This window comes from Chelonia mydas, chromosome 2, assembly GCF_015237465.2.
Source record: "Chelonia mydas isolate rCheMyd1 chromosome 2, rCheMyd1.pri.v2, whole genome shotgun sequence".
In the NCBI taxonomy this organism is placed as follows: Eukaryota; Metazoa; Chordata; order Testudines; family Cheloniidae; genus Chelonia; species Chelonia mydas.
This window is the reverse complement of record NC_057850.1, coordinates 185,082,386-185,107,381: the sequence shown is the minus strand read 5'-3', so window position 1 is coordinate 185,107,381 and position 24,996 is coordinate 185,082,386. Positions and strand designations below refer to the sequence as shown.

At 43.7% G+C, this 24,996-nt stretch overlaps 1 long non-coding RNA gene across 1 annotated transcript; it reads right to left on the bottom strand.

The window, feature by feature from the left end:
- Window positions 1–5,752: 5,752 nt before the first annotated feature.
- Window positions 5,753–23,654, bottom strand: LOC119565382. Its single transcript, XR_005223987.2, has 3 exons — window positions 21,432–23,654; window positions 13,658–13,743; window positions 5,753–6,524 (listed from the first exon to the last, which is right to left on the bottom strand). It is a non-coding gene; the product is annotated as an uncharacterized LOC119565382 (long non-coding RNA).
- Between the last annotated feature and the right edge of the window lie 1,342 nt (window positions 23,655–24,996).

The following is a 24,996-nucleotide window of genomic DNA, read 5'->3' as shown; positions in this document are numbered from 1 at the left end:
CTCCAATGCACTAGCCAGGCAGGCAGTAAAAGCCCCAGGAACTTTTGAATTTCCTGTTTGGTCTCCATCAGCACAGGTGACCATCAGTACAGTACACCATCACAGGCAACCACGCAGAGTCCACCATCTCAAGAGACCACGCAGTCCTGGATTCACAGACGAGCTCCATCATGGTCCAAACGGGAGCTACTGGATCTCATTGCATGTTGGGGAGACGAATCTGTTATGGCAGAACTATGTTCCAAAAAAAAAAAAAAGGAATGCAAATACGTATGCTAAAGTCTCCAGGGCCATGACGGAAAGAGGCTACTCCATGGACACAGAAAAGTGTCGTACAAAAATCAAGGAGCTCAGGCAAGCGTACCAAAAATCCAGGGAGGCGAACGGACGCTCTGGGTCACAGCACCATACATGCCGCTTCTGCCATGAGCTGCATGCAATTATGGGGGGTGACGATACCACTACCCCACCACTGTCCATGGACACCTGCAAGGGAGGAGTAGTACAGAGCGAGGAGGATGATTTTTTGGAGGATGAAGAGGAGGAGAGTGCACAGGCAGCAAGTGGGGAATCTGTTTTCACCCCTAGCCAGGAACTTAATGCTGGAGCCAATAGCCTTCTTAATGCTGGAGCCAATAGCCTCCCCCTACTCCCAAAGCATGCTCCCGGACCATGCCCTTGGAGAAGGCATTTCTAGGGAGTGAGAGCTTGATTAGAGCCACGCGGTGGTGGGTGGGGGGAAACCCAGCCTTGCTGGGGTGTTCGTGTTTAGTTTAAAGGGCTCATCCCTGCTCAGAGCCTCATCGGAGTCCTGCGGTGTGTGTGTGTGTGTGTGTGTGGGTGGGTGGGTGGGCGGGCGGGAAGGCTGTTTTGTGAAGCGATCATCCCAGAGAGCCCACAGGCTGCCTGCAAGCTGAATTCTGTTGCCTGGCTGCTGCCTGCAAGCTGAATTCTGTTGCCTGGCCGCATGTGATGACTTACTCACACCAAAGTGGCAGGCACTTCAGTATAGGAGGCAAAATGAGACCTTGTACAGAAAGAACATGTACTGTGTACTATGAATTGCCTGTTTCACTGAGAAACAGTGTCCCCTTTGTTCTCTAAAATGTATCTTTTAAAATACTACCCTCCCTTTTTCTCCTCTTGCAGGAGGTGCAAATGTTTCAATGTGGCCCCTATCTACTCCATCCCAGAGGCTGGTCCAGATTAGAAGGTGGAAAAAACGAAGTCAGGATGACATGTTTGCTAAGCTCATGCAGTCCTCCCGCACTGATAGGGCCCAGTTGAATGTGTGGAGGCAAACAATTGCAGAGTCGCGTAAAGCGTTACATGAATACGAAGAGAGGAGGGACGTACGCGATGAGAGTAGGCAGGATGCTATGGCCAAGCTCATGGGGGAGCAAATTGTCATGCTCTGTTGTATGGTGGATCTAATGCAGGAAAGGCAGAAAGACCACAGACTGCCGCTGCAGCCCCTGAATAACCACCCTCCCTCCTCCCCAAGTTCCATAGCCTCCTCACCCAGATGCCCAAGAACACGGTGGGGGGAGGCTACGGGGACCCACACAGTCAACCCCAGAGGATTGCACAAGCAGCAGAAAGCTGGCATATCCTAAATTTTGATTTGGTTTCTGGACTTGTCCTTCCCTCCTCCTCCACCCCCCTAACCCAATACCCCCCTCCCCCATCTAGCTTCTGATTTCTCTCAATGTTTTGTGCAACAAATAATAAAAAACGGTTTTTAAATAATTGTGACTCTATTTCCTTTAATATATATATATATAGGGGGGGGGTAACTAAGAGAAACAAACACAACTTTCACACCGTACCCTGGCCAGTCATGAAACTGGCTTTCAAAGCTTCCCTGATGTGCAGCGCGTCCTGCTGCGTTCTTCTAATCTCCCTGTTGTCTGGCTATGCAAAACTGGCCACCAGGCAAGTTGCCTCAACCTCCCACAGAGCCATAAACATCTCCCCCTTACTCTCACAGATATTGTGGAGCACACAACAAGCAGCAATTACAACTGGAATATTGGTTGTGCTGAGACCTAACCGAGTCAGTAAACTGCGCCAGCATGCTTTCAAACTCCAAACGTACATTCTACCACCATTCTGCACTTGCTCAGCCTATAGTTGAACTGCTCCTTACTACTGTCCAGGGTGCCTGTGTATGGCTTCATGAGCCATGGCATTAAGGGGTAGGCTGGATCCCCGAGGATAACTATGGGCATTTCAACATCCCCAACAGTAATTTTCTGGTCTGGGAAGTAAGTTCCTTCCTGAAGCTGTTCAAACAGACCAGAGTTCCTGAAGATGCGAGCATCATGTACCTTTCCCGGCCATCCCACGTTGATATAGGTGAAACGTCCCTTCTGATCCACCAGTGCTTGCAGCACTATGGAAAAGTACCCCTTGCGGTTATGTACTGGCCACCCCAATGTTCCGGGGCCAAGATAGGGATATGCGTTCCGTCTATCGCCCCGCTGCAGTTAGGGAACCCCAGCACATTAAAGCCATCCACAATGGTCTGCACATTTCCCAGGGTCACTACACTTGATATCAGCAGATCTTTGATGGCGTTGGCTACTTGCATCACAGCGGCCCCCACAGTAGAGTTGCTCACTCCAAATTGATTCCTGAGTGACCGGTAGCTGTCAGGCGTTGCAAGCTTCCACAGGGCTATGGCCACTCGCTTCTCAACTGTGAGGGCTGCTCTCATTTGGTGTCTTTGCGCTTCAGGGCAGGGGACAGCAAGTCACAAAGTTCCATGAAAGTGGCCCTACGCATATGAAAGTTTCTCAGCCACTGGGAATCATCCCATACCTCCAAAACTATGCGGTCCCACCAGTCTGTGCTTGTTTCCTGGGCCCAGAATCAGCGTTCCACAGCATGAACCTGGCCCAACAGCACCATGATCTTCCAATCGCCACATGCCGTGCTTCTAGGAATGTCTGTGTCCATGTCCTCATCAGTAAAGTAATTGCGCTGTCGTCGTTTCCTCCCCCGGTTTTGCAGGTACTGCACATACTGCTGGATAATGCGCGAGGTATTTACAGTATTAAATTTACGAGGTGTTAATAGTCAAAACTGCAGCAGAGATCTGATCGGGCTCTGTCAAGATTCCTTCCCCACTCTGAACTCTAGGTTACAGATGTGGGGACCTGCATGAAAACCTCCTAAGCTTACTTTTACCAGCTTAGGTTAAAACTTCCCCAAGGTACAAACTATTTTACCTTTTGCCCTTGGACTTCCGCTGCCACCACCAAACGTCTAACCGGGTTTATTATTGGGAAAGAGCCCTTTGGAAACGTCTTTCCCCCCAAAATCCTCACCAAAACCTTGCACCCCACTTCCTTGGGACGGTTTGGTAAAAATCCTCACCAATTTGCATAGGTGACCACAGACCCAAACCCTTGGATCTTAAGAACAATGAAAAGCATTCAGTTTCTGAAAAGAAGAATTTTAATGGAAGTAAAAAGAATCACCTCTGTAAAATCAGGATGGTAAATACCTTACAGGGTAATTAGATTCAAAACAGAGAATCCCTCTAGGCAAAACCTTAAGTTACAAAAAGACACAAAGACAGGAATATCCATTCCTTTCAGCACAGCTTATTTCCTCAGCCATTTAAAGAAATCATAATCTAACACATATCTAGCTAGATTCCTTAGTAAATTCTAAGACTCCATTCCTGCTCTGTCCCCGGCAAAAGCCTCACCCAGACAGACCCAGACCCTTTGTTTCCGCCCCGCCCCAGCTTTGAAAGTATCTTGTCTCCTCATTGGTCATTGTGGTCAGGTGCCAGGTGTTTACCCTTCCCTTTATATTTATGACAGGCTCCATGGCTATGGCGCCTGCATGGGTAATCCTGGAAAAAGGGCGTGAAATGTAGGAGAGCAGAGTGGCAGCGGAAGCTGTGCTGTTCAGTTCACGGTAGCCGAACAACGGCTAAAAGTGGTTGTCTTCTGTGGCTTTCACGGAGGTGGGAGCCCAGGACAGACAACATGGAGAAGCTTGGAAGTGTGGCAATAGCGGGAGAGCAGAGTTGGCAGCGGAAGCTGTGCTGCTTGGTTCACGATGGCTGAGCACAGTTGGAGAGATGGATTCATAGTAGCTGGAGAGCAGCGGTGCACCATCTGCTGAAAGCAGTATGGCATCTGCATGACAAAAAGCCATGAAACGATTGTCTGCCGTAGCTTTCCGACGACACACACCCAGAAACACCTGCGAGAATATTTTTGCCCCATCATGCACTGGGAGCTTAACCCGAATTCCAATGGGCGGCGGGGACTGCAGGAAATGTGGGATAGCTACCCACAGTGCACCGCTCCGACATTCAATGCTAGCCTTGGTACTGTGGACGCAATCTGCCGAATTCACGCGCTTTAGTGGGGACACAGAAGACCGAATGTATTAAATAGCTTCCGAAAATTCGAATAGAATAATTTCAAAATAATTTCGCACTATAGATGTACCCTGAGTGTAGCGGAAGTGGAAGCATGTTGACACGATCTTTGACGTACTTGGTTTCTGTCTCTATTTTTTGCAATAGTCACCAAAGGCAGCCAGATCACTGTTCAAGTTTTCTTCAATCTTTTGGAAGCCATAGTCCCTTGAAGTCAAGTGGATATCATTGGTGTACCTGAACTCCCTTGGAGATGACATTCAATAGAATACATTAAATAAAGTTGGTGCAGCACCAAACCCTGTGAGAGTCCATTCTTCTGCAATTTCCAGGTGCTGGTTTTGTGGCCCAGAGCCAATGGAAAATGTTTTCTCAGAGCATCAGCTCAGTTGTCATGACAACCCATCTCGGAAAAACACTTGAATCTTATACAGCAGACCAACTTGTGACAAATAGGCACAGCTGTAAGATCAAAAAAGAGCTCCAGTTTTCTTCTTTTCTTGAAATCCATCCTGGAATGTATGTAGTAAGTGCTAACAATTGGCCACAGGTGCTTCAATCTGGTTGGAAGCCTGCCTGATTATCACTCAAAAATTGTTCTGTCATGGGCATAATTTTCAGTAGGATCATCTGCTCCAGGAATTTGTAGCTACAACTCAGGAGTGATACTGGATGATTGCTGGGCTGCTAAAGAGTGGTCTTTACCTAGGTTTGGTAAAGCTGTCACCTTAGTTTTCCATCATATCTTGGGTATCATGATCTCCTTTATGATGTGGGACATGAAGTTAGGCAACTGGTGTTGGCTTTTCTTCCCAAGATGTTTTAGTAGTTTTGATGAGGCAATGTCAAAGCCTCAGGCTTTCCTGGTTTTCAGTGACTTTTCTTTTTCTTCCCTAGAGAATGAGTGGGAATTTTCATCTTGGTCAAGCTGTGGAGATTGTTTGTATTGACCCTGCTCTTTTGTGATTGACACCAGGGAAATTTTAGCTTTGTTTGCTTTAGCAGTGTTGGTCAGGTATGTGGTACCATTGTTTGGAGAGACCTATTGCAATGTATTTGGTGGGCTTTGTTTTGCACCAGACTTCCTGATGACTGTCCATGCTCTCCTGCTAGATCTTGACATGTCCATTTCTGATATTGCTTTTTTCCAGCATGTTCTTTGGACTAGATTCAGACTCTAGGAGATAATTAGCTATTTCTGACTCACTGGGTTTTTATGCTATTTAAGGAGCTCTGCACATTCTTTGTCCAGACATGGTATATAGGGGTTTGTTTCTTTGCCAGCCACGTGGGATGGACTTGGAGGCGACCTTAAAGATTGCTTTCGTAAATCTTGAATATGCTTGATCTATTGAGATGTTACTTGGGACACACACAGTATATTGGTCAATGGGCTTAGTGTAATTGTCCCAGTCTGCTTTTCTGTAGATCCAATGTAGCCTTGGCCTAGAGGTCACGATAGGCATGGTAACCCCTATTTGGAGGAGGATGAGGTGTTGCTGACTTTGGGGGAAATTTCCAGGGACTCTACAGATGGCTGGTAGAGGGTGGCCTCCAGCAGAAGTGACGCAACTGAGGTCAGGGAAGGTAGCCCTGTTTCTAATGGGCAGTGTGAAGAGTTGCTGGTTGCTTCAGGTCAATGTAATTCCTTGAGAGAGGCCCAGTTTGCAAGGTCTATCCCACTTTGATCTGATTCTTTATAGCCCCAGGTGGTATGGTGGCTATTGAATTTTCCATCATAGATGGCAGGATGCGGGAGTGATTGTAGTTGATTCAAGGGCTTGTAGAAATTTACCACTTTAAATTGACTGATCCTTATGATGTCACAGTAGTCACATGTAGATGGTAGACTCTCCACATCGGCTAAGTTACATAAGTGTCTCAGCCATATTTTTCATGCAAAACCAGAGATTATGAACCGCCTGGCAATAAGGGAATTAACATGGATTACCTGAAGGCAGATGACATCAGAATTGTGATGTCAGGTGATGTTTTCAGGACCAGAGAGCTTTGTGCCCAACAGGGCCTTGACATTCAGTTGTAGAACCTTGAGGGAAATGTCATGTCTGTGTTCCCAGTAACCGGGATCCAGTAGCTTTGGTTCACTGCTTTGGTTCCCCTGAAGGTAATTAAAAAGTACATTACAAGAATATAGCTGCATTGTGCCCACCTTCACCTATGAAACTCTCTATATTTCCCATACCTACATTTCTGCTCCAACATCCATCTACCTACCCTTCTGTTATGTGAGCTCAGCTCTACCCCATCACCTTAGCCCATCCTTTGTTTCTGTCTCACAGTCTTGCCATCATGCTTTTGACCATGCCATGGTCCATGCCTGGAGCAGTCTGCCCCATCCTCAGCTCCCGAGCTCTCACTTCAAACCCACTTCTTCAAGCACTCCCGTCATCCCTCATGTTGTTAACAATCCTCACACCTTCCTATTGTACTGTGTCTGGTCTCATTTCGATTTTTTAGCATCTTTGGTGTGGGGAATGTGTATATATGTATATTTGGCTCAGCTCCTGCAAAACACTTACATCACATCACAGCCAGTGGACTAGTCATGTGCTTTAAGCCAAACATGTGTAAGTAAGTGTTTGGCGTATCCGCGCCTGTGATTGTGAAGTGCATTGTAAATTAACAGCAATATATACACACAGATAATCTTATTTTATTAGGTTTCCTCCTGTATTAGGATTAATAAATTAGCTATTATACAATTTTTGAAATATCAGTTATTTTAACACTGATGTTTAATAACTGCATGGTGGTTTTATTAAAACCTCACTATGCTTCTGAATAAGCAATTATTTTTTACTAGTGTACAAGTCTCACTACATGGGAACTACTAGTTAAAGTATTAGCTTCCATGGACTTGATGACAGCACCCGATTACATGTCTGATACATGACTACATTTCAGACAGGAGCATGTTTCTTGTTCAGATCAATACAAACATTTTGGACATCAATAAAGTATGATAGATTTGACTGTGGGGGGATGAGTAATAAGGAAGGTGGCCAGTGCTTTTCACTTGCATGCCTAAGTTAAAGTTTCAGGATTTGATTTGTTTGTTTGTTTTTTTAGAAGAGTGAAGAGAACAGACAGCTTTGTCTACTGGAACAATTTCACTGAACTGTAAACAGGAGATGCTTGAAAGCTCGTCACGCAATCTCCCAGTCAGTAATGAACAAACTGCAAACCCCCAGCTCCGGAGGGCAGACAGGCACACACTGAGTAGGTAAAGTTAAAATGTTGTTCCTGTCACTCATTTACTAATTGATGGGCTGGTAAAATGATCCTTCAACAGCCACATTATAATTGTACGTGAGCATATAACTTCTTCACAATTAAAAGCATGGGGGGATTGCCAGACATTTTCCTGAGTAGGTGCTAGCCAATGTACTAAACACATTCACAATGCATAACAAAAGACTGCTTTGTATTTCAATACCATGAAGACAGATTCCCTGAAATCCCTTTCATTTTGTGTGCATGACTAGGGCAACAGCTTTTACCTCTTCATCTAATAGTCAGGTTTCAGATGCAATGCAGTACAATAGTAGCATATCCTGACATAAAAGGCTAAAAATTGTGTGTCTGGTGTCTGACACCTCTCCATGCTGATAGCCTTTTGGCTCAGAACCATGATCTTATGTATTCAAGACCTGTTGAGAAACCACACAGGAGCATTTCAGTGCATCTTTCCTTGAGTGGTAAAATATCAGAAAGATGAAAATTTTAGAAATCAAACAGCAATGTCATAGAAAATTATTTACTCTTTCTTAAAGCGGCATACAGGGAAAGAATTATGTTGTCTTGGTGTGATACAATGGGGTACAGGTGGGGAGAAATCAAATCTGTTATGTTTCAGAGTAACAGCCGTGTTAGTCTGTATTCGCAAAAAGAAAAGGAGTACTTGTGGCACCTTAGAGACTAACCAATTTATTTGAGCATAAGCTTTCGTGAGCTACAGCTCACTTCATCGGATGCATACTGTGGAAAGTGTAGAAGATCTTTTTATATACACACAAAGCATGAAAAAATACCTCCTCCCACCCCACTCTCCTGCTGGTAATAGCTTATCTAAAGTGATCACTCTCCTTACAATGTGTATGATAATCAAGTTGGGCCATTTCCAGCACAAATCCAGGTTTTCTCACCCCCCCGCCCCACACACAAACCCACTCTCCTGCTGGTAATAGCTTATCTAAAGTGATCACTCTCCTTACAATGTGTATGATAATCAAGGTGGGCCATTTCCAGCACAAATCCAGGGTTTAACAAGAACGTCTTGGGGGAGGGGTAGGAAAAAACAAGGGGAAATAGGTTACCTTGCATAATGACTTAGCCACTCCCAGTCTCTATTCAAGCCTAAGTTAATTGTATCCAATTTGCAAATGAATTCCAATTCAACAGTTTCTCGCTGGAGTCTGGATTTGAAGTTTTTTTGTTGTAATATAGCAACTTTCATGTCTGTAATCGCGTGACCAGAGAGATTGACGTGTTCTCCGACTGGTTTATGAATGTTATAATTCTTGACATCTGATTTGTGTCCATTTATTCTTTTACGTAGAGACTGTCCAGTTTGACCAATGTACATGGCAGAGGGGCATTGCTGGCACATGATGGCATATATCACATTGGTGGATGTGCAGGTGAACGAGCCTCTGATAGTGTAGCTGATGTTATTAGGCCCTGTGATGGTGTCCCCTGAATAGATATGTGGGCACAGTTGGCAACGGGCTTTGTTGCAAGGATAGGTTCCTGAGTTAGTGGTTCTGTTGTGTGGTATGTGGTTGCTGGTGAGTATTTGCTTCAGGTTGGGGAGCTGTCTGTAGGCAAGGACTGGCCTGTCTCCCAAGATTTGTGAGAGTGTTGGGTCATCCTTCAGGATAGGTTGTAGATCCTTAATAATGCGTTGGAGGGGTTTTAGTTGGGGGCTGAAGGTGACGGCTAGTGGCGTTCTGTTATTTTCTTTGTTAGGCCTGTCCTGTAGTAGGTGACTTCTGGGAACTCTTCTGGCTCTATCAATCTGTTTCTTCACTTCCGCAGGTGGGTATTGTAGTTGTAAGAATGCTTGATAGACATCTTGTAGGTGTTTGTCTCTGTCTGAGGGGTTGGAGCAAATGCGGTTGTATCGCAGAGCTTGGCTGTAGACGATGGATCGTGTGGTGTGGTCAGGGTGAAAGCTGGAGGCATGTAGGTAGGAATAGCGGTCAGTAGGTTTCCGGTATAGGGTGGTGTTTATGTGACCATCGTTTATTAGCACTGTAGTGTCCAGGAAGTGGATCTCTTGTGTGGACTGGACCAGGCTCAGTTTGATGGTGGGATGGAAATTGTTGAAATCATGGTGGAATACCTCAAGGCTTCTTTTCCATGGGTCCAGATGATGAAGATGTCATCAGTATAGCGCAAGTAGAGTAGGGGCGTTAGGGGATGAGAGCTGAGGAAGCGTTGTTCTAAGTAAGCCATAAAAATGTTGGCATACTGTGGGGCCATGCGGGTACCCATAGCAGTGCCGCTGATCTGAAGGTATACATTGTCCCCAAATGTAAAATAGTTATGGGTAAGGACAAAGTCACAAAGTTCAGCCACCAGGTTAGCCGTGACATTATCGGAGATAGTGTTCTTGACGGCTTGTAGTCCATCTTTGTGTGGAATGTTGGTGCAGAGGGCTTCTACATCCATAGTAGCCAGGATGGTGTTTTCAGGAAGATCACCGATGGATTGTAGTTTCCTCAGGAAGTCAGTGGTGTCTCGAAGGTAGCTGGGAGTGCTGGTAACGTAGGGCCTGAGGAGGGAGTCTACATAGCCAGACAATCCTGCTGTCAGGGTGCCAATGCCTGAGATGATGGGGCACCCAGGGTTTCCAGGTTTATGGATCTTGGGTAGTAGATAGAATATCCCAGGTCAGGGTTCCAGGGGTGTGTGTGTGCGGATTTGATCTTGTCCTTTTTCAGGGAGTTTCTTGAGCAAATGCTGTAGTTTCTTTTGGTAACTCTCAGTGGGATCAGAGGGTAATGGCTTGTAGAAAGTGGTGTTGGAGAGCTGCCGAGCAGCCTCTTGTTCATATTCCGACCTATTCATGATGACAACAGCACCTCCTTTGTCAGCCTTTTTGATTATGATGTCAGAGTTGTTTCTGAGGCTGTGGATGGCATTGTGTTCTGCACGGCTGAGGTTATGGGGCAAGGTTATGGGGATGCTGCTTTTCCACAATTTCAACCCGTGCACGTCGGCGGAAGCACTCTATGTAGAAGTCCAGTCTGCTGTTTCGACCTTCAGGAGGAGTCCACCTAGAATCCTTCTTTTTGTAGTGTTGGTAGGGAGGTCTCTGTGGATTAGTATGTTGTTCAGAGGTATGTTGGAAATATTCCTTGAGTCGGAGACGTCGAAAATAGGATTCTAGGTCACCACAGAACTGTATCATGTTCGTGGGGGTGGAGGGGCAGAAGGAGAGGCCCCGAGATAGGACAGCTGTTTCTGCTGGGCTGAGAGTATAGTTGGATAGGTTAACAATATTGCTGGGTGGGCTGAGGGAACCATTACTGTGGCCCCTTGTGGCATGTAGTAGTTTAGAAAGTTTAGTGTCCTTTTTCTTTTGTAGAGAAGCAAAGTGTGTGTTGTAAATGGCTTGTCTAGTTTTAGTAAAGTCCAGCCACGAGGAAGTTTGTGTGGAAGGTTGGTTTTTTATGAGAGTATCCATACCTGGAAACCCTGGGCGCCCCATCATCTCAGGCATTGGCACCCTGACAGCAGGATTGTCTGGCTATGTAGACTCCCTCCTCAGGCCCTACGTTACCAGCACTCCCAGCTACCTTCGAGACACCACTGACTTCCTGAGGAAACTACAATCCATCGGTGATCTTCCTGATAACACCATCCTGGCCACTATGGATGTAGAAGCCCCCCAGACCAACATTCCACACAAAGATGGACTACAAGCCGTCAAGAACACTATCCCCAATAATGTCACGGCTAACCTGGTGGCTGAACTTTGTGACTTTGTCCTTACCCATAACTATTTTACATTTGGGGACAATGTATACCTTCAGATCAGCGGCACTGCTATGGGTACCCGCATGGCCCCTCAGTATGCCAACATTTTTATGGCTTACTTAGAACAACGCTTCCTCAGCTCTCGTCCCCTAACACCCCTACTCTACTTGCGCTATATTGATGACATCTTCATCATCTAGACCCATGGAAAAGAAGCCCTTGAGGAATTCCACCATGATTTCAACAATTTCCATCCCACCATCAACCTCAGCCTGGTCCAGTCCACACAAGAGATCCACTTCCTGGACACTACAGTGCTAATAAACAATGGTCACATCAACACCACCCTATACCGGAAACCTACTGACCGCTATTCCTACCTACATGCCTCCAGCTTTCACCCTGACCACACCACACGATCCATCGTCTACAGCCAAGCTCTGCGATACAACCGCATTTGCTCCAACCCCTCAGACAGAGACAAACACCTACAAGATGTCTATCAAGCATTCTTACAACTACAATACCCACCTGCGGAAGTGAAGAAACAGATTGATAGAGCCAGAAGAGTTCCCAGAAGTCACCTACTACAGGACAGGCCTAACAAAGAAAATAACAGAACGCCACTAGCCGTCACCTTCAGCCCCCAACTAAAACCCCTCCCACGCATTATTAAGGATCTACAACCTATCCTGAAGGATGACCCAACACTCTCACAAATCTTGGGAGACAGGCCAGTCCTTGCCTACAGACAGCTCCCCAGCCTGAAGCAAATACTCACCAGCAACCACATACCACACAACAGAACCACTAACTCAGGAACCTATCCTTGCAACAAAGCCTGTTGCCAACTGTGCCCACATATCTATTCAGGGGACACCATCACAGGGCCTAATAACATCAGCTACACTATCAGAGGCTCGTTCACCTGCACATCCACCAATGTGATATATGCCATCATGTGCCAGCAATGCCCCTCTGCCATGTACATTGGTCAAACTGGACAGTCTCTACGTAAAAGAATAAATGGACACAAATCAGATGTCAAGAATTATAACATTCATAAACCAGTCGGAGAACACGTCAATCTCTCTGGTCACGCGATTACAGACATGAAAGTTACTATATTACAACAAAAAAACTTCAAATCCAGACTCCAGCGAGAAACTGTTGAATTGGAATTCATTTGCAAATTGGATACAATTAACTTAGGCTTGAATAGAGACTGGGAGTGGCTAAGTCATTATGCAAGGTAACCTATTTCCCCTTGTTTTTTCCTACCCCCCCCCCCCCCCCCAAGACGTTCTTGTTAAACCCTGGATTTGTGCTGGAAATGGCCCACCTTGATTATCATACACATTGTAAGGAGAGTGGTCACTTTAGATAAGCTATTACCAGCAGGAGAGTGGGTTTGTGTGTGGGGCGGGGGGGGTGAGAAAACCTGGATTTGTGCTGGAAATGGCCCAACTTGATTATCATACACATTGTAAGGAGAGTGATCACTTTAGATAAGCTATTACCAGCAGGAGAGTGGGGTGGGAGGAGGTATTTTTTCATGCTTTGTGTGTATATAAAAAGATCTTCTACACTTTCCACAGTATGCATCCGATGAAGTGAGCTGTAGCTTATGCTCAAATAAATTGGTTAGTCTCTAAGGTGCCACAAGTACTCCTTTTCTTTTTGCGAAATCTGTTATGTGTCATTGTTATGTTTCTCCATAAACAAGAAGCAACCCTAAACTTTCAATCTCAGCGACTTATTTTAGCCTAAGGACAATCAAGAAAGATCAAAAGCAAAGTCTCCATAGAGACGATAGTGTTTGTGTGTCTCTTCTGTAGCAAGCTCTAGTAACTCTGAGAACAAAATGTCTATATGATATTTCCTGTAGACAAAGGTCGAGCTCCTGGAGATTTAAAGTTGCAGTACACAGAAAACGGAACAACATTGTCAATCCACAGCCACCACGTGTGAACCAACTGTAATGCTCATTCTTCCAGTGTCTCCCATACACATTCTGCATGATTCTTGGCAGATGCATTCCATCCCACTAACAGACTAAGTAACCAAAACTATAATTCATTCTGTGATTTTTTTTCTGCACTGATCAGCAGCACATGTTGCATGACACAGGAGATGCCACGTATTTTGCAGAATATATCAGACCGTTATCACGGTGGTAAAATCCATGGAATACTGCTTTAGTGGATGCCACATACAAAAAGCCTTAGTTCTATTCAGTGTCTGTACCTTGCCTAGGAGAGATGAATCACATTGTTCTTCAATAAAACAGCATGTCACAGTGGGACCTTCTTCAAGGTTATTGCTGTGAGCACCTGCAATAAAAAAAAAAATTCTGAAAAAAATTAAAAAAAAAATCTCACACTGCCCCCTCTTCTCAATCTTCCACTAGAAAGGATGAGGTGGGGGGACAGGAGGGTCAGAGAGATGAACTTTACTCAGCTGCTCATAAGAGTGTGTTAGAAATATGAAGCACATCAGATAGTGCAACCTGAATGATAGGAAATTAGGTTAACAGAAATTCTGTTACACACAAGTCCAAAGTTCTACTTCAACGTATAATTTTTTGCCAGAGGACTTTACACACTGAAATCTTTTTATGCTGAAATAAATGCCACAGAACAGAAGCGTGGCTCACCAGGCTATCTGGATTAGAGTGGGGCAAATACTTCAAACCATTTCCGCGTTCACATTGGAAATTGCATTCACTTTGATTGTCTGTCTTATGCCTCTTTCAGGTTCCATTAATTAACATGCTAGCACTGAAGATTACTGGCAGGAACATGCACACTAATTTTAATCTGACTATTCCATTATTCACACAATGTGATTTTTGAAATCACACTGGGGAATATACACCCAGATATCCTAATTCTAAGAGTTACTGCATGCTAATCCAAATCAGGGAACAGAAACATATTATGGCCCATGTGCATTCAGCTAGAAACTGCTTGGATTTAGAATATCAAACACACGCAAGCAAGTGGCATTCCATCCTGTAGCAGGAAGTGGAAGAAACACACACACAGAGAATTGTTAGTTCTTATGTTACCAAACTCAGATTTTGTGGTGCTATTGGAAATCAGATCTTCACATACCCTGCACTTGTCAGTATTTGAATTACAGAGCTGCAAACCCCACTGTCCTTTCCAAAAAACGATGTATAAATTCATCTATAGTTCTGTCTCAACAGTTTTTGACTTCTGGTTTCTAGACTTACACTAAAAGCCTGCGTTAATACATCATCAATCATAGCTATTTTGTCTCACTGCTGAGGTGTAGACTCAATCAGCCTAATGAGTGTTAAACTTCTATGCAATAATAGGAAAGTTAGTTTCTTCTTTAACAGTCAGTACTTCAGGACCTAATCTGAAGTGCATTGAAGCCAATGGGAATCTTTTTACTAATTTGGGTTTTGGATTATCTGTCTATAGCTACTTATGTGGCTCCAACACCATAGAATCTGAATGTCTCATAATCTTTAATGTATTTATCCTCACAGCACTTTAATGAGGTAGGGAAGTACTATTAGCCCATTTTATAGATAGGAAACTGAGTCACAAAGCAACTAAGTGACGTGCCCACAGGAAGTCTGTGGTAGATCAGGAAAATGTCCTGAGACCCACCACCTTGACAATTGGACCATACTTTCTCATATGTTTGTTTACTGCGAAAAGGGATTCTAGTCTATTTGAGAGGGGTTTGCTCAAACTGAGAATTTGAAACATACCACAGATTATAAGTAACTCTGCTGCTGTTAACACAGCCTTGGGGTTTGATTTCTGGAATGCATGGGTAAATGGAAAAGACTGTCCCCTGGGATTTACAGGATTGTCCTCATCCATTATACTTCGCACCAAACGCATCCCTTTCAGATGCCTTTTCATTATGGGGCTTAGCCGGCTGCATAAGTAAGTTGGGGACTTACTTAATGGGTCATTGGGGTTTATCATGCTGTCACAGAGTGTGGGGGAGTCTGGGCCCTGCACCCCTCTTCCTGGGATTCACCATGACTCTCCAGCAGCCAGTAAAACAGAAGGTTTATTGGACAATAGGAACACAGTCTAAAACAGAGCTTGTGTTTACAACCAGGACCCCTCAGTCAAGTCCTTCTGGGGGGCAGGGAGCTTAGACCCCAGCCTTGGGGTTCCCTGTGTTCCACCACCCAGCACAAAACTGAAACCAAAACCCCTCCTGCAGGTTCTCTCCTGCAGCCTTTGTCCAGTTTCCCGGGCAGAGGTGCTACCTTCCCCCTCCCCCTCCTGGCTCAGGTTACAGGCTCTCGGGTATCCCATCCCCAATGAAACTCCCCTGCCACATTCCCAGGTCAACACTCCCCCCTCCCTACTGCGTCACACATGCCCACTTTGCTTTCTGACATTGCATCTTCCTACGGTAAATTCTATAGTGAACAATGAACAAATTGCCTGGTTTGGGGTTTTTCTTTTGTACTCCCCATCTCCACTAGAGACATAGCAGGGCTCTACAAATTAAAATTGCAATGGTCTTATTGATGTATTTTATTTATAGCACAAAGTATACATGTAATTGATTTAAATCGTTACATCAGGTACTGCATACTTGCTACAAAACAATGCAAGTCCTTCAGAGCAGGGACAGCATTTCCTGTGTAATTTTACAGCTGTAAAGTGCCATGTGAAGTGGTATACAAATAAACACCACTACAGGAGTTTACACAGCACTGCAGCTGCACAGGACAATTTACTACAAGGCAGAGATACTAAGCAAATGCAATCGACAAACTGTATCCCTGTACATAGACTCAAGTCATTAACTGATACACAGTACAGATAACATCCAGAGTTGCAACTGGATGCGATTGCTTCATGAAACAGGTGTATTCCCAAGTTAGATTTCAAGGAAGTCTGGGAGGGTACATAGGATACTATAGATCAGGGGACTATTCCAGTATAGGGGGAGACATGGCAGAAAGCTGTACCTGTATCAACCAGTCTATTTAAAAATGAATAGCCCACAGCAATAGTCATAGTCCCCATTTTCGCTTATCCGGGCAGGAAATAGCTGCCTGTTCACAATTAAATCTGCTGCTCTTCTTAAAAGTGACTGTCCCAGTAGCTTATTTTAAAAACAGCAAAGTTTGTTTCATACAGGAATTGTGCAAGACACAGCGGTAGAGATACGAGTATAGGGAAGATATTCATTGATATGCTTAGCTACTTTGCCCGATGCTGGCGACAAAAGGCAGCATAAACCTAGTCTAACTGGTTAGTTATATCGAGTTTACTGCTGCTTTGCTTTGGCAGTGATGTAAAGCAGCAGGCTCATATGGGTCAATCTGGCCAGTGGCTTGCACTGTAATGTAGGTCTACAGAAGCTTCTTTCCGCCAAGGCTTGAGTCAGAGGATTACATTTCAGAACCTAGCACAATGAGGCCGCAGCCTGATTAAATGTAAATAGTACAGATAACAATAACCTGGACCTATTTTGTCCGTTTTTTCCCCCCTTTCTTATCTGAAGAGCTTTGGCAATTGATTTAAAAAATATGGTCTTAAAACAGAAGAAGCCATCATAATAGTGGTAAAAGAGTAATGAGTAGAAGGTGGCAGGTGTACATTATGGGGTCTCAGCTAAGCAACTCTTAAAATCAACAGATTTTACAAAGGCAAAATCCTATCCAATTTTGTCACTTGATGCTCTTGTTTCATAAGGATCATTCAGTATAAGTACTTTCATATACATTTTCTACTTTATTTTGTTGCATTTTACTTGTGCTATTTAATCATATGTAGAATTATGTTGGTCCCAACAGAAATAAGAACTAAGTTTTTAAATACAGTAGGAAGAAAATGAGCACTGTTAAAAGAAAAGCCAGTGGTCACTCCTCTCCAGAGTATAATAGCATCAAGGAAGGCAAAATTATGGATATAAACTATACAACAACCTTTCACTTTACTATATAATTATTTACATGCCAGCAACTCACTCTGCATTGTATGAGGCCGAATGGAAATATCAAAAGGAATTGATAAAATGTCTGTTACTCCTAAATAGGGTTAGAGAAATGCTGCAGCACCAATTTAAATATTGGTTCAAAGGAAATAAACCCTTGTTTATTGCCAATAACCAAAATTTGTGGTAACAAGTGTTGGAAGAATATTTGACTTCCTCCTGCTACCATTTTACCACATAATGTACACCTGACACCACCTACGCATTCATTTACCACTTCTATGCTGGCTCATTCTGTTTTAAGACCATATTTTTTAAATACATTGCCAGCGTCCTAATGATCTTCAATAAAGAAAGGGAAAAAATCAAACAAATTCAGCCCAGATAATTGCTATCTGCACTATTTACAATTAATCAGGATGGGGTCTTATTGTGCCAGGCTCTATACAAGCTTAGAGGGAAAGCTTTTCCCCAGAGAGTTTATAATCTCAGATAGTGTTGTCAATTAATCACAGTTAACTCACACAATTAACTCAAAATAATTTAAAAAATTAATCATGATTAAATCGCACGGTTAAACATTAGAATACCAATTGAAATTTATTAAATATTTTGGATGTTTTTCTACATTTTCAAATATAATTGATTTCAATTACAACACAGAATACAAAGTGTACAGTGCTCACTTTGTATTTTTTTATCATTTTTACAGTGCAAATATTTGTAAACAAAAGAAATAGTATTTTTCAATTCATCTCATACAAGGACTGTAGTGCAATCTCTTTATCGTGAAAGTGCAACTTACAAATGTAGGGTTTTTTGGTTACATAACTGCACTCAAAAACAAAACAATGTAAAACTTTACAGTCAACAAGTCCGCTCAGTCCTACTTCTTGTTCAGCCAATTGCTAAGATAAACAAGTTTGTTTACATTTATGGGAAATAATGTTGCCCAATTCTTAATTAAAATGCATTGAAAGTGAGAACAGGCATTCTCCTGGCACTATTGTAGCTGGTGTCACAAGATATTTATGTGCTAGATGCACTAAAGATTCATATGCCTCTTCATGCTTCAGCCATCATTCCAGAGAACATGCTTCCATGCTGACGATGCTTGTTAAAAAAATAATGCGTTAATTAAATTTTGTGACTGAACTCCTTGGGGGAGAATTGTATGTCTCCTGCTGTGTTTTACCCACATCCTGCCATGTATTTCATGTTATAGCAATCTCGGATGATGATCCAGCATGTTGTTCATTTTAAGAACACTTTCACTGCAAAATTTGACAAAATGCAAAGATACCAATGTGAAATTTCTAAAGATCGCTACAGCACTCGACCCAAGATTTAAGAATCTGAAGTGCCTTCCAAAATCTGAGAGGGATGAGGTGTGGAGCATGCTTTCAGAAGTCTTAAAAGAGCAACACTCTGATGCAGAAACTACAGAACACAAACCACCAAAAAAGAAAATCAACCTTCTGCTGGTGGCATCTGACTCAGACGATGAAAATGAACATGTGTTGGTCCGAACTGCTTTGCATTATCATTGAGCAGAACCCATCATCAGCATGGACGCATGTCCTCTGGAATGGTGGTTGAAGCAATAAAGGGACATATGAATCTTTAGTGCATCTGGCATGTAAATATCTTGTGACGCTGGCTACAACAGTGCAATGCAAATGCCCATTCTCACTTTCAGATGACATTATAAACAAGAAGCAGGCAGCATTATCTTCTGGAAATGTAAACAAACATGTTAGTCTGAGCGATTGGCTGAACAAGAAATAGGACTGATTGGACTTGTGGGAGCTAAAGTTTTACATTGTTTTATTTTTGGATGAAGTATGTTAAATTTTCATGATAAAGAGATTGCACTACAGTACTTGTATTAGGTGAATCGAAAAATACTATTTCTTTTGTTTTTTACAGTGCAAATAGTTGCAATCAAAAATAAATATAAAGTGGGAACTGTACACTTTGTATTCTGTGTTGTAATTGAAATCAATGTATTTGAAAATGTAGAAAACACTGAAAAAATATTTAAATAAATGGCATTCTATTGTCGTTTAACAGCACGATTAATTTTTTTAATCGTTTGACAGCCCTAATCTCAGGCTCTGATTCTGCAAGCACTTGCTCAATGGCTTCCCTGGGATGGTTCACATGAGTAACGTTATGCTCACATGTCTTTGCAGGAGCAGGACCTAACTTCCATTTATATTACAGCCCTGCCTCAAATCAGGGGCACCAAGTCTCAATTTTTTGTGAGCTTCTGCAATTTCACATCATTAGTATTAGCTGCTGTCACACCCAGAAATTCCCGGGAAAGGCAGAGGACAATATTAGTTGGAGCGCAGCACAGGGAGGGGGCAGCCTAGAGAGGGGAGCAGAGAATGGAGCTGGGGAGAAATGCCCAATGCAACACTTGTGGGACTGCTAAATGAAGGGAACTGGGGAGCGTCTCTATTATCAGTGAAGAGAATAAAGGGCTGGATTCTGCAGTTTTACACGTATGCGTTTTTTGGTAGGATTTTGACCCACACACTCAAGGAGAGGCAGGCTGGGGGGTAATGAGTTTTCCTGCCAAGTTTTTCAAAGTCAGAGACAAAGATATATTTTAAATCAGGATTTTAAACCATTCATAATTTTTCAGGGGGTCTGTCATGACTTTGGAGCTTGGCAATGCTGCAAAATGTGCTAGATACTTGTCAAATACAGAGGAAAACACAATCCCTGGGGTTGACTAACGACAAGGGGAGCCACCACCTTCAGCCTCAAAGCACAAAGAACAAATATTCAGCACCTCTCCTTTGCAGTTTTGCACTGCACCTCTGGTGATGTCTAAAAATACCTCAGTAAAAATCTTTGGCCTTTTCCAAGTACAGGCTGGCAGCTGGGTTTAAATAATTTTGTATCATTACACTTGCGAAGGATTTCACTCCTCAAGATTAATTCACCCTGTCCTTCTCTTGTGCAAGGCTCTTCATTAATCAGAAGAGGAGGAAGGTGGGGGAAAATTAATGACATGAAATAGTGCAAGTTTTCTGAAGCCAGATGGGGGAACAGGCTAAATAAATAAATGTTGAAGCTCTCAACTAGGTCAGAGCAACTATATGCATGCTCTAGTCTCCAATATGTCTTTGAGATAAACAAGGCAGCATCAGCTCTAAATTGTCTTGGGAGAGGGAGAACATTTAAATTGTTAATCTCTTTCGGGCAGGGACTGGCTTTTTCATTATAAGTGTATATATAACAAACCATTCAGCATGTGTTACCCATCCCCCTCAGCGTCCAATCCACTGTGAAAGCGCATCTATAACAGCTCCCAGCCACAGGATTTATTCCTTTAGTATGTTCTCAGATCTTGAGGTCCCTACTTCAATCCCAGGTCATGACCAAGATGGAACTCCTGACATTACAGGGCCTAGGAAAACAGGGCCTGGATGCTTAATTGGGATGTCTAGGCACTACCTACATTCAAATAAATCATATTGTTTACTTGTATCATGCATTTGAAACGCACATGAGTCACCTGAACAAGAGCTATCCTTTCCCAGCCAATGGTTCAGGTAATGAATTACTGGAATCTGCTCGCTCCTGAGATAGGCCACGATATGTAACCGTGCCTTAGGGGGTCATAACTGAGAATGCCAAATTCAGGACAAACTGCTGAGAAATAGGGCAAACACAACCCAAAACTGGTGGTTATTCTTTTATAAGATATACTAAACCAGCCACAAAAGTAAACTCCTGTTTCACCACACTGTCTAACAAGAAAACATAAAGGCAGTTTCCTCAGGCATTCCAGTCCTTATATCACCACCAAAAACATTGGATTCAGAGATGAGTGGTTCTTTACAACGGGTCTCATCAAATAATAGGTTCTTCAGATCCCAAATGACCAGCTACACACCCAGGTCAATATATAACTTAAATCTTACCCAAAAATCACACTGGTGCCAATCCTTCAGTACTTAAGATCTAAAGGTTCATTCATAAAAAAAAAAAAAAAAAAAAGAAAGATGAAAGTTAAAATAGGTTAAAGGAATGGTTAAAGGAATCAATTACATACAGCAATGGCAAAGTTTTTGGTTCACGCTTGTAGCGGTGATGGAATAACCTGCTGGCTTAAGTCAAGTCTCTGGAGTACATCCGCAGCTTGGATGGGTCATTCAGTCCATTGTTCAGAGCTTCAGTTTGCAGCAAAGTTCCTCCAGAGGTAAGAAGCAAAACTGAAGACCAAATGGAGAAGATGCAGCTGCCTTTTATCGTCTTTTTTCCATGTGGAGGGTATCCCACTGTTCTTATTGTGGAAAATTACAGCAACAAGATGGAGTTTAGAGTCACACGGGCAAGCATGCATTTCGCCTAGTCACAGCAGGACATTCCATTCAGTGTAGATGGGCGTCTCCCATGGTCCATTATCAGCTAAACTGCTCTTTCAATGGGCCACTCAATTAGAATTGGCCCTCCAAGATGTGCTGGCTAATTACTTTGTGGGCGTTCCACCAGGGGCTAACATCTGAAATCCAAGTATAGAGCCAATACTTATAACTTCACATACAAAAATGATACATGCATACAGATAGCATAATCATAACCAGCAAATCATAATCTTTTTGTAGACACCTCATTTGACAACCTTTGTACAATATTTGCTGCAAATATATAAAACAGTGGTTGCAACAATGATCTACATGGTCATATTTTAATCAGATAGCCATCATTTCATGGAGCATGTTTGGGACCCGATTTCATACTGAAAAGGAGAAACTAACATCAAAAAGGAGACTTTCTAAATAAATCTTATGAACCATTAGTTTTCTATAGCAATTAGCATATGCAGCTACACAAGCTTTAAAGTAAAAGCAGAACGAGCTACTGGCTGCACCTCCCCGAGGACTGATGTGATAAGCACTCTTCTCCCTCCTTAGCTGCAGCAGACATACATCCTCTAACTCAGTCAGCAGGATGAAGCCTTGTGATGAGATGTGCAGGACAGCCAAATGAACTAACTCCACCCGGAACGGCTTGGGAATAATATAGGTTCATAGATTCCAAGGCCAGAGGGGACCATTTATGACCATCTAGTCTGACCCCCTGTAGAACATTGGCCATAAGATTTCCCTGAATTGATTCCTGTTTGAATTAGAGAAGATCTTTTAGAAAAGCATCCAGCCTTGATTTACAAATTGCCAGTAATGAAGAATGTGACGGGTTGCCCCCTATTCTGCGGTGCCACCTGATATACTGGGGTACCACTGAGCCTGCCTGTTCCACCAGCGTGGGGTCCCTCAGTCTGTCCTGCTGAGCCAGGCCCTCTAGCCTCTTTAGCATACACACATACAATCACTTCTGCTGTGCCTCCTTCTCCAGATGGATCTGCCAGTACCCTCTAGTTAAATCCAAAGTACTGAGGTATTTGGCTTGGCTCAGCACATCCAGCATATCATCAATTCTTGGATTGGGATATGCATCTAAGTCTTTAATGAGTAACAGCATTAAGTTTTCTATAGTCCACACGAAATCTTACAGCGCCATCCCTTTTGGGGACCAAGACCACAGGGAATATTCATGAGCTGTCAGATTCCTTAATTACTCCCTGGTTCCAACATGTTCTGTATCTTCGTACAAATTTGTTCTTTCACCTTGCCAGTGGCCCTGTCAGGCCTGGAAGGGGGAGGGGGATTGTATCCCTTTTGTGAAGATTTTATGGGACAGCAAATGCGTTCTCCCTGGATTGTTGGAAAACACCTCCCTGTGTCTTGCAGCGCTGACAACAGCTCCCCCCTTTCGACTGGTGTTAATTCTTTACAGATTTCAATGATTTCCAGTGTTGAGCCATCTTGCCATTCAGCCATCAAATCAGTGGGGGGTGGAGGTGCCTCAGTTTCCCCTTCCACACAACAGATCATGTTTGCTCCGGCCTCCCTACTGTGATAGGCTTTGAGCCAGTTCATGTGTACCAGCTGGGGAACAGTATCATGACAGGGCTTTTTGACTTGATACGTGTCCTCATTTGCCAGTTTTACTTCCTTGAAGGGCCCCTCCCAGGAGTTTTGCATTTTGAACTTTTTTGCAGGGCTGAGTACCATCACCAAATCTCCTATGTCAAAAGTGTGTTTACAAGTATCATACCACGCCTTTTGTTTGGCCTGAATGTCTTGGAGGTTGTTTTGGACAACTTTCATCATGTCCTTTAGCTCCCTTCTGAACATACTCAGTTACTGGTTCTTCCCTTACCCCATTGCACCCTTTCCATGAGTCTTTAATGAGATCCAGGGGTCCCCTTACTTTTCTCCCATATAAAAGGTCAAATGGATAAAACCCCATAGGATACATGGGATACCTTCCTGTAAGCATACAACAGAAATGGCAATAACTCATCCCAACTTTGGCCCCTTTTCTTGGCATACATTTCCAGCATAGATTTTAGGGTCCCATTAAACCTTTCTACCAACCCATTGGCCTGGGGGTGATAAGGGGAGGGTTAGGTTGTTTCACACCACACACCTCTCATAGCTCATTGAATATCTGCAATAAAGTTTGCGCCCCGATCAGACAAAATCTCCTTAGGGAAGCCCACTCTGCTGAATATAGTGAGAAGGGCTCTTGCTGCTGTCTCAGCTTCTATATTAGACAGAGCAGCCACCTCAGGATATCTAGTGGAAAAATCCACCACCACCACTAAAATATACTTGTTCCCCCTCCCAGTGGGGTGTGACATAAGACCCACAATGTCCATTGCCATTCTCAGGAATGCCTCCTGTATGACAGGTAAGGGATGCTGGAGAGCTTTCTGGGGTTCTACAGGTTCCCCCCCCCCCCCCTCTTGACACACCACACAAGACCTGCAATAATCTCTCACATTATTCTGTATTCCTGGCCAGTAGAAATCCCTCCTTAGCTTGTCATAAGTCCCCTGTACCCCCAACTGACCAGCAAAGGGACCATCATGCGCTACCAGCATTAATTCCCCTTGGTGCTGGCTTGGTACAACCAACTGCTTATAGGGTTGCCTGGAGGCTCTGTTCTTTCCCACAGGATCCTCTCTATATAGTTTTCCAGCCTTTTCAAAAAACTTCTTCCCACCCCCCACCCCATCCCTTCCCGGAGTTCCCTCTAGGACACACTTCCTTATGCTCTCTAGAGAGGCATCTGCCTTTTGCTTTGCTTTCCTTTTGCAAATTCCTGACAGCTAATACTTGGGATAACTCCCTCAGACATTGATACTCTGCACCTGGCCCTGGGGACTTGTTGCTTTCAGTTGGGCAGAGGCCTGACTCCACCTCTCCCACACTTGGAAGCATGCTGCCACCCCGCACTGCAGTGCCAAGGGAACTGTCACCCACCTCCTCTGTGGATTCTAAGGTTCCAACACCCTTCTCTGGACTCCTCTCTGAGATACACACCTCCATGCTCTCTAGATCAGGCTCTATCCCTTGTTTAGCTGTGTCAGACTTGCAGCCACCCGCTGGAACAGGCAACACACTCTCCTCCCCCTTTGAGGACCCTGCACAATACTCCTCCTTCCTGTGAGGTACCACACCAACAGTCTTGGCCTTGTGGGAAAAATCGTTCCTTACCAACACGTCCACCAGGATGTCCTCTAGCATCCCCACCAGTAAATCGCCTTT